General features: G+C 39.9%; 1 protein-coding gene across 3 annotated transcripts in view; it reads left to right on the top strand.

The window, feature by feature from the left end:
• Nucleotides 1-9,434: 9,434 nt before the first annotated feature.
• Nucleotides 9,435-10,515, top strand: part of LOC108577952 (importin subunit alpha-7-like) — a 3,600-nt gene continuing 2,519 nt past the window's right edge. Inside the window, exons 1-2 of one of the 3 annotated variants that reach the window (XM_017941204.1) lie at nucleotides 9,435-9,701; nucleotides 9,783-9,784. The gene's annotated coding sequence lies outside the window, so the exon portion shown is untranslated. The other 2 variants (XM_017941188.1, XM_017941198.1) reach the window with 2 other exon arrangements.

Raw genomic sequence — 10,515 nt, 5'->3', positions numbered from 1 at the left:
CGAGCTTCTCTCACCGAGAGGGGCGAAACGGTAGTACACGCATACATCCGCGCCACATGATAGAGAGACAGAGAGAGAGAGAGAGAGAGACTGGGCATGCTCAGACGCACATATTACGGCGCACGTCAGTATTTAAACACGCTTGATGGGAAGGTGGTGCACGAGGGTGAAATCGGGTCCCCATTGTGCTCAGGTGTGAGGCGTGTGCGCGCAAAAGAGGGTGGACAGAGGGCCGACTAGGGGGCGAAGGGAAGAGAAGAGAAGGTACGTTGGGTACACGGGGTGGAGGGTAGAGATTTGCACACGCGGCACGAGCCGCTTCAACAAAGGGATGGAACAGATTGGAAGCCATTCATTCATTCGGTTGCCCTGTATTTTTTCCCCGTGTTTGACTGGGAGAGCATCGTCGACCACCCTCCTGCCGCTTTTCCCTTTCTCCTCCTCTCCCTTTTTCTTTTCTCTTTATCCACCACCCTATGTCGCGTTTCTGCGCCTACAGGTACGCTCGACTACTATTTCTCTTTCTATCCACCTCCCTTTGCTCTTCTTCCTTCCAACTTCGTTTTAGGTGGATGGACAGCAAGGTGATAGGTTTGGAGGTTCGGCTAATTGTCAGGTAGATTAGGTTCGAGTTAGACGGCCAGGCTTCTTTTCGACGGATCGGAGAGAGATTGCGGGGATGATGGGTCTTCGCGTGGTTTAACCACCTAACGCTCGTGCATAATCGTTCGTAAAAGGATTTTCTTTCGTCTTTTGTATCGAGTTGTACCTTCCATGGCGAGTTGCAGCATTGCGAATTATGAGAAAGTTATTTCTTTACATCTGGAAAATGATTGAAATAGAATTGATCATTTTTGGCATATCAAGTTGAGAAAAATGTGAACTTGAGGGGTTAATGACCAATTGCGGAACGATTGTATTTTATTCGAGTGGAGAAAAGTGAAATTCTAAGAAATTTCATTTATACCAGTTGTTTCAAAAATAATCGTATGTGAATCGTATCGCACATAGAAGATACATTGCACGTTAATACACACTTCGTTCTTTCCAAGATATCACATTTACCCAAGCAGCTCTAAATCGAATCTAACATAAACGCTACAATTGCAGCGAACCTACTGATTCGTCTTATTCCCTCTGAGTTGCACTTAAATTGGGCTCTACAATTGCAGCGAACCTAGTTTCCCTATTTTCAAATTATCAATTATTCCCTCCGAGTTGCTCTTAAATTGCTCAGATCTCGAAATCTCGAGAAAAATTAGTATACTTCGTAGAAACATTTCCTCAACCCCTCGAACAGAATAATGTCTTTCTTCAAAATTTCTTCGTACGATCAAAAAAGATGTGAGATATTTCAGGAAACGCCGTGTGTATCGCGAGATAACTCGTTCGTTTCTTCACTGGAGAATAGGTTACCTATTCGTCACTCCTCGCGCAGTACCTCGCTCAAATGGGTCGTCTATTAATCATTCCCAACGTCTCCGAGGTACGTACTTCTTGCAATTTCATAAAACTCGTACACGACTGGACACGAGCTGAAACTTCTCTATTCCAACTCGGCGGAATAATGGATTTTGGCAATACTGTCCGCGCAACCAACGATAAATACGCACGACAATGAGTCCGTGGAAGACTTGGTCGCGGTGGATTCGGACTTCACCATTGGCCCGTGTTTGACCTCACGAAAATCAATATCTGTCGGCAAACTTAAGTGCGTTCGAGGGGCTGTACCTTTTGATATTTCGTATCCAAAACGGAACGCACGCTGGCCTCTTCGAGAGATTCCTACACACACGCTGTTGTTCGATTATTTCCTCAACACTTTCCAAACCGAGACTCTATGTTATATCGATCTGATTTATCGATCCTCCCCCCGTTTCGATTCCTGAGAAAAGTTGCTAACGCTTTTTTCCAAGAATTTTTCGATATCACGAGAGACACCTTGCGAACACCTGCTTCGAGATCATTCGAATGTTTCACGTTTGTTTAATGTTCAGGATGACGCTTTTTTCTTTGTTTTTCCATAAGAGAAGCTTTATGCACTCGGAGATCTTTTTTCTTTTTTGTCACTTAAGTCGCCTCTTTCTTGATCGCGTAAATATTTTACAAGTATCAGTTTTTTCTCGTTTCTCTGGAACTTCTGCCGTAATTTTAGTTTTCCTCGCTTAAACGATCGCCTTTTTATTTTTAATACAAATATTGCATTTCTTCCACGAGTGGAAATCTTCTTTGGAATTTCTTCCATAATTTTTCGCAAAATACTTTAGTTTTCCTGATTTAAATGACCGTCCTCTTCTTAAACATTCTATTTTTCCCACGTTTGAAAATCTGAATCTTTTCTCATTTCTTTGGAATTCCTTCCACAACTTTCCGCCAAGTATTTTACTTTTCCTCATTTAAATCACCGCCATTTTCTCGATAGCGCAAAAATTCAATTCTTCCCACGTTTGGAAATCCGAATCTTTTCTCACTTTTTTTTCAAATTCATTCCATAACTTCTAGCAAAGTATCACATATTGTCTTTAAACGTGCCACCCTGTATCTTTACTCTAACCCTGTCGTACCGCATCGAAATTTTCCTCCCTTTTCTTTTCTTCAAGTTGTTAAGATGCATGTGAAAGTTGGTATAAAAATAGGTTTATTAATTACGTTCCTGTGTACACGTACAATTAAGTTAGGAGGCTTAAATTAGGCAGAAGGAGAAGAGAGAGAGAGAGAGAGATCTAAAGGCATCTTTATGCTCCTGACGTGATAAAAACGTAGCGTAGACGTGAGATCGAGTTGCCTGGTTAAAATAAGAGAACAGATGAAAGGATGTTGTGGCCGACAAAGGAAATCAAGTAAAAAACGATAGCGCTATCGGGCGGATTGAAACTCGGCGAAGGTGAGCCCACTCGGGTAAATAAAAATTATCATTAAGCTTGTAACACCGTACACCTTGTTGTAATATTCTCTTTCGTAAACAAATGATCGCTGATCAAAGTGGGCCAGCCGATCGAATACGATACAAGAAGAAACAAAGCTCGATGATTAATAATTCGTACTCTTCCAAAGAATTTCTTCTTCGTTTCAAGGATAGAAGAATTTTGCGACAGAACGTTGAAGAAACTTGAACAAACAGTCTGAAACCTCGAAGACTGAAATTCGAATTTCACACTTTGAAACTTCGACAACTTTTCAGCCTGTAATCTTCAAGTCGGAAAATTGAAGGAATTTGCAGAGAGAGAATCGGAAACCTCGAAGACTAAAATTTCAATTGCAGACTTTGAAACTTCGACAACTTTCCGATCGGTAATTTTCACGTTAGAAAATTGAAGGAATTCGTAGAGAAAGAATCCAAAGAATCAAATTTCACACTTTGAAACCTCAAGCCTAAGAATTCAGAACTTTTCCATTTATAATCTCCAAGTGGAAGGAATTGGTAGAACGAAATTCTAACAGATCGAAGCTGAAGAATGCTTCAAGACTAAAATTCGAATTTCACACTTCGAAACTTGGACAACTTTTCAATCAACAATCTTCAAGTCCCACAACTCAAAACTCGAAACTTTCCTACCTCTCCTTAGCTCTCTAATTAAATTTCATCCCTCGTTACCCAATCTCAAAAACCCTAAAAAAAGAAACAAAAATAATTCTTCTATCCCCTGAAACGTGAGAATTGAAAAACGACGTGGATCTTTCTTTTCGAAAAGTGGACGATTTATCGAGATCTTCTCGGTTTCGAAAGAAGGGTCAGACATGTTCTTCAAGGTACGCATCGAGGAGAGCTCTCGGGGTTCGCCGCTGATTGAACGCGTCAATTCACGTTAAAAGAGGAGAATGGCTGTAGGAGAATTAACCAGCGACGGGGTCGTGACGGAATTGACTTTATCACGGATCTAAATTCGGCCTCCTCTCTCTCTCTCTCTCTCTATCTCTCGTGACTCACAATTCCCTCCATCGAAATATGTGGGTCCACGTGGTACCTGATCAAAGGTTACACACGCTAGTTGCTAGTCGCACAGCCACCTTTTAACCGTAGGTGGAGCAGCACACGTATCGTTCTTTAACGAGCATGCGGGCTCAACGCTGGAAATTCCGCTCGATTTAACCGTAATTGTTTAATTGAAGATCCTCCTCGCCGAGACGCTACGACGGCTAATTGCTGACGTGAACACGCCACGCTCTCTGACGCGGATGAACCTGAAACATTCGCGAGAAATGACGTTTAGTGTTTCGTGCTTGGACACAGCCAATCGTGTCAACGATTTTTACTTTTTCCACCAATCTGGCAATATTTTTTACCGGGTTCTTTGGAAGGTTCCTAAGGATACTTGGTATAATATCCTTTTGGATACTAAACGCATTTTTTTTTTTTCGTAGTTTTATAATTAGGGTAGTCTTGTATATCAGCCAGATTTTTTTCTTCCCTTTAAGTTTAAGTTTCGGTGGAATATAATTTGTTGTAAAAGTTTCTTGGAATTTTCTCTTTTCAATTGTTAGCGTAATATTTTAGAGGGCTTGTTACGGTGTTCAGTATTTATCATACTTGCGACAGATGCAGGAAAATATTGTCCAAAATATTAGGAAGATCGAAGAAACAATTGTCGCATGGAAAAATTGAGATGATAATCTCTGTATTAGACTATCTACTATATTTGTAGGACTGAATGTTTCGTCACTTTAGACAAGAAAGATAATAACTTTATTCCAGTGGAAGCTCGAAACGCGTGCAAATTACAATGAAACGCGTAACTGAGCGAGGAGGATCGTAACGACGTTCTCAATTAGCGAAACCCACTGTGGCAAATAAACACACGGTGCAGCATTTAAAACAGCTAAGAATACGCCTAATATCTTGCCAATTTGTCACCACAAGGATAATTGTGAAATTTCCTGATTTAGGAAATTTGCCTCTGGATCGTCTTGGTAACTAGAAAATTCGTCTCTAAACTGTCGGAACGCTATTTTCCGTTGTAATAAGAATACACGAACGTCGAACACGGAGAAGATTTATCCTCGGCCCGTTCCAATCTTCTTCCCTCCTAACTCAACCAGCACCCTCGCTATAAACTTCGCGAATTCCTCAAACTACGAATCTTAAAACTCCAAGCGGCGAACGAATCACGCTCCCATTCCGAGAATACAATAGGGAAAAAGATGGAACTCGATCGTAATCATGACCTATTGATGCAAATTCGAAAGAAAGAGAGAGAGAGAAAAAGTAAGAAAAATCGTGCTCTGAATGGTATTAATAAATGTATTTTATCTTCAAAGAATCTCCACTTGTTAACACGTTCTTCTGTCGCAACGAAACAAAAGAAGAAAATACAGTTATTCGCTATACTTTCATTTTGTTTTATCGCAAATATTGAAATTAAAAAAAAAATTAAACTCGAATGTGTGCATCGGTGTCTCTGAAGAGCTTAAAAATACTGAAAAAGATTAATATCGATATTTTTTTCAGTTATCCCACATCTATTGAAATTTAAAAAGAAACTTAAACTGAAAGATATGTATCAGTGTCTCTGAAGAGGTTAGAAGGACTGAAAATATTGAAGAAGATGAAAATGGAGATTTTTCGAGTTATCCCTTTACCATTGATTAAACTGCCATAGCATAAATTCTCTGCGTAAGTGTTAACATTTTTTTCAAGCACCCTGTAGTTTTATTCAAGGAGGTCCCGGTGTTCCCCGCCGTGCGAAATCGCCTCGACGAGCGATCCGGATCTGCTCGGACTGGCAATCGGTCTTACGGGGGTGAAAATCGTGGCACGTGACCCGCGGGTACTCGCTCACAGGGGGAACCTGGCCCTCTTCTCTACGAGTTACCTTTACTGCGTTTACTATTCTCCATTGTGCACGACTACCATACGGGACCGTGCAAAGGAGGCTGCCAGAGAGATCGTGTGAGTCATCCGTGCCGAGCTGCTCCCATTGGCGTAGAATAACCCAGAAATATATGTGCTTATCGTTCGGGCCATTTCACGTTCGATAGCAGCTGAAATCATATAGATGTTCGTTATTAAACCAGAAACCAATGCCGGTATACCGATGAATGTTTAAAAAGTATTTTCAAAAAATTCTATTTCACCTCTTATTCTAGAAAATGAGTAAGAATTATAACCAATAATTCCTCGATGAATAAATCATCGTGTCCTATGTATTGGCTAACCAACGGCCAGTTAACTCGTCTTACACAGTTAACAGGTTAATTACCCTATTAACCAAAGTATCGTACTATCAATCTACTATTTTCTAAAGAAAATATCTCTTTACACATTGGCATAAGAAAAATTCACTTGTATCGCTAAAAAGACATCTTTCCTTCTTTGTTCGGTTAAACGTAACCGTCGTAAAAAAGACATTATCCCCATGCTCGAACATACAGATACATCTCTTGTCGTCGTTCGATCAAAAAAAACAGAAAGAAAGAAAAAGAATCCCCTTTTTTCACACTTTTTAAAAAATTTCCCATACGAAGTGAAGGGAATCGGTGTGAAAGAAATCTACTCCAACGAAAGTCAATGTTGATTATATCGAGCTCGTGAAATTTCGTATAGAGCGCCCGCATCCAGCATGATCGGTACCGGTAGCGACGAATTAATTCGATTTAACGTCGCCGCGTGTAAAGAGCGGTGTGTGACCGAGTGAACAGGCCACTGTGGTGAAGAAGAGAGAGAGGTTCTTTAACGATCGCGCTATGATCGCGTAGAAGGAACGCACACGTCGGTGACCAAGGGTCGTTTTATCTCGCAATGGAACAAAGGAAATCGTTACGCGGACGACAGGGATTCTCGGCCGTGGAGTCGCAATATCGAGGAAGCTCCGCGACGGAACGACCATTTAAAATGAAATACAATTCCTGGCCTCCGCGAAGTGGCGACACGACGTTCCACAGACCTTCTGGAAAATGGAACTCGTAAAAAGATTTCTCTTTCCTTCTTTCTTCCTTTTTTTTTCTTCTTCTTCCAGACTGTTTCGAGAGGGAGGAATTTTCTTCTCGGTGAATTTTGTCCGGGGTGAGACGTGAAGAGACGTGTTGGAGATCTGTAAAAGGAACGACGACGTCGCGTGAATGGTTTGATAAAACTGTGGTTCGTTCCAGATTTCTTTTGGAGAATATCTTTCTCGCAGTTTCTATTCTTTGTTTGGAAAAAAAGAACTAACGTTTGAACACCGAGCATCGAATATGAATTTCTTCTTTCTTTTTTTTCCGCGGTTCCAATTATGGTTAATCGTTAAACGATGAAGCCTTGTTTTATCAGTCAGAACATTTTACCATCTTACTATTGTTACGAATAGAAATTTCGTCGTAGAATCTCATTCTTCGCTTCTTCGAACTTCCCAAATACAATAAATTTCTTGATTTCTTCGAATTTAACAATTTTCATGATCTCCTTCAATTTCAACACGCTTCGCCATTTAAAACTCAAACAACAGTTTCTCTATTATATATTTTTAAATTGTTTCAGATTTTCATCAAAATTTCTTCAATTTCTTTCACATATGATAATTTTTAATTTCTTCCAATTTCCCAAATGGAATAAATTTCTTCGTTTCTTCCAAGGCCCATAAGACATCGTTTAAAAATTGAACAACAGTTTCTCTCTTCAAATTTTCATAAAAGTGTATTCAATCTTTAGAACGACTTATACGTGCAAGTCTATATTTCTAAAGGGGCAGAAAATTCGGCGAAAATCCTCCTCTACCTACGTCACTGTGCCCCAAGCCTCGATGCATCAGTCCGGCTTGCATCTGTATGTATTTACGCTGGGGGGAGCCCCTATGTGACATCATCCCCCTCCATACGTGCGGCCGATTCGTTTCGCTGGCTGACTTCTGTCGCCTAACTCGAAAACACCCCTGGACCATGCCACCTCCCTTTACCTTTAATCTTTATCAATCCATCCAGCCGAGTCGGAATCGAACCAAGGAACGGACGGCGCCGCGCATTATTCACGCCCGATAGCTCCTCAACCCTCCGCGCTCGTCCTTCGAGCTTTGCCCTCCACCACCGATGCCACATCACCCCTTCTCCTTCTCATCCCCTACCCCTGGCTAAATGCTTTCCTCAAGTTCACCACCGCGCTCGCTCTTACGCGACTCGACTCGACTCGATTCGCGAGGAGTCGTCTGATGATGCACTCGTGAAGAGAGCGATCAGATCACACGTTTTCGTCCAGATTTCTTGGTTAGAGGAATTTTTTTCACGTATATACAGATGTACCGTTTCTGTGGTTAGATGGCGTAGCTTGATATTCACGGTGTTGTCAATTTTACGGTATACAGCAGTTTGAAAGTTTGTTCACCTGTGAAAGGATTAGTAATTGTACAGTACAGAGATGTGAATTTCTTAGATTTTATCTATAGATACAATGGAAGAGCACGTATTTCAGAGATTTTCCATGAAAATTTGGTATATCACATTTTGCTAACTTAAACGAAAGTTAAACTTACTTTAGCGCCTGAATATTTTTAGGAGTAACTGTTTCTCTGTTAACCTATTTTAACGTCTAAATTATTCTTTTGGTTTTTAAGTAGCAGAAAAAGTGAAAATTTACGAAAAATGTTTGTAGACTTCGAGAATTGGACCTCGTATTCGTTCAGTTTTTAAAGATGTGCTATTAGTTAGAAACCTGTAGTGACCATATTGTACGACACCTACTACTCGTTTATAGGGTATAATACCGGTGTTTCGAGCAGAAATAGGCGTACAGGTAGGTGGAGTTTCGTAGTACACGGACAACCAATGAACGTCGTACCTGTTAATCATCATTCGTCTTCGTTTCTATACCTCAGGTAGAGATAGGTAGATTTGCAAGGTATAGGAGAACTTGGATGTATTGTGATTAGTGTAATATGTCTAACATTCGTCAACTTTACCTCCGTACTGAAAATTTCAAAGTTCGAAATTGATAGTTTATAATTTTTCTTCTATTCGAACGATTGATTTTATTGAAATTTGATCAACCTCTTATTAGCATAAAATTACGTTACACCAATGTACGGTGTTACAATTATCAATGTTTACACGATGCTAATTTAAAATTCTTGCATTCGATTCAATTGATTTTCTCGTTAGTGAAAAAAGCGATTCTAAAAATTTTTAAATACCTGCTTCTCTGGTGTCAACGTGTTTGTTTTCTGCTATGTTAAAGATTTGCAAAATTGAGTAATATACTATCAATTTAAATATCGCAATAATGTATTTGTTTCGATATATACTCGCGCCAAGGAACTTTGAATAAATTCGTAGAAAAACACGACTTCCGGCCATTAAGTTGTTTTACGCAGTCGTTTCGCAATTACGCGTTCCTAAAGGCATCCACATCGTCTCGTTTATGTGGCCTTCTGGTGACGAAGCCTGAATCGTATTTCCACCAATCAAACACGCGATAAGCGGTAAACGAGTATTTCAGGAACGCACTTAGAAACTGCCAATGGCAAAACTTTTGCAAATTTTATTCATCACGTTCCTTCTATTTTCTACATATTATCCTCGTTGAAAGTCAGATATTCCGTGAAATGTGAGAAATTGTACGGTAGAAAGAATTTAAAGGTAGCTTTTGGATAAGCAAGATTAAATTGAGTGAAATTGGAAAAATTGATAAATATGACTGTGGAAACGGACCTATCAGCGTTTCGCAAGTGCGACCCGTGATTCCTTGCGCGTTGGAGTTCAGATCAAGGTTTTCTGATCGGTCGTCGTAGTTTGAGGAGGTGAAGAGTGTGGCGGTGCTTTACGCGAAATTCTTTATGAGATCTTACATTTAACGGTTGGCTCCTGAATTTCTTTCGCAGCCGTAAGTACGAGAGCTCGATTATCTCACGCCGTAGGATCTCTTCGAGACTTATACTATTGCGACGTATATACACGAGAAGTTGAGACGATTCCAGACGAACGTCAGTCTTTCTGTCCCCGTCGATACCAAAATGTCTAATATAGCATAATCTATTATAGAAGGTAGAAAGTATCGTAAACAAATACGTAGCATCGTTCGACTTTGCGATTTTTATCGCATCTTGCTTTGGATCTAGTATCTTCGAGGCTACACCCCATCCTCGATCATCGTCGCCGAATTAATACCTAACCCTCAATAGCCCATTGTCAAGCAGCTTCAAGGTATTCCTAGACCCCACCGATGATTCGACTACTAACCACGGAATAATTTGCCCATGTTTTCGCTCACTTTTCTCTTGTTCATAAATAAACGCATTTTAACCAGATTGTTGAACCATATTATTGCTCTGATGCATAATTGTTATTTTTGTCTTACATGTAGCAGTTTCATCTATCATACACTATACATATTTAATAGCATTCTGTGCTGTAGTAACGATTTTTCTCAGTAAAATATCATTAGTTTCGATCTTTAGGTTGAATATATTCGTAAAATTAGAATATTATTTTTCTTTAAATAAAATTAGTCATATATGTACGTATGTATATATATATATATATATGTGTATACACATATGCGCACACACAGACGTATATACATATATGTGCTTTTTTTAAATCTCTAATAATACA

The sequence above is a fragment of the Habropoda laboriosa genome, unplaced genomic scaffold (assembly GCF_001263275.1).
Source record: "Habropoda laboriosa isolate 0110345459 unplaced genomic scaffold, ASM126327v1 scaffold5, whole genome shotgun sequence".
Taxonomy (NCBI): domain Eukaryota; kingdom Metazoa; phylum Arthropoda; class Insecta; order Hymenoptera; family Apidae; genus Habropoda; species Habropoda laboriosa.
This window is presented reverse-complemented; position numbering and strand designations above follow the sequence as displayed.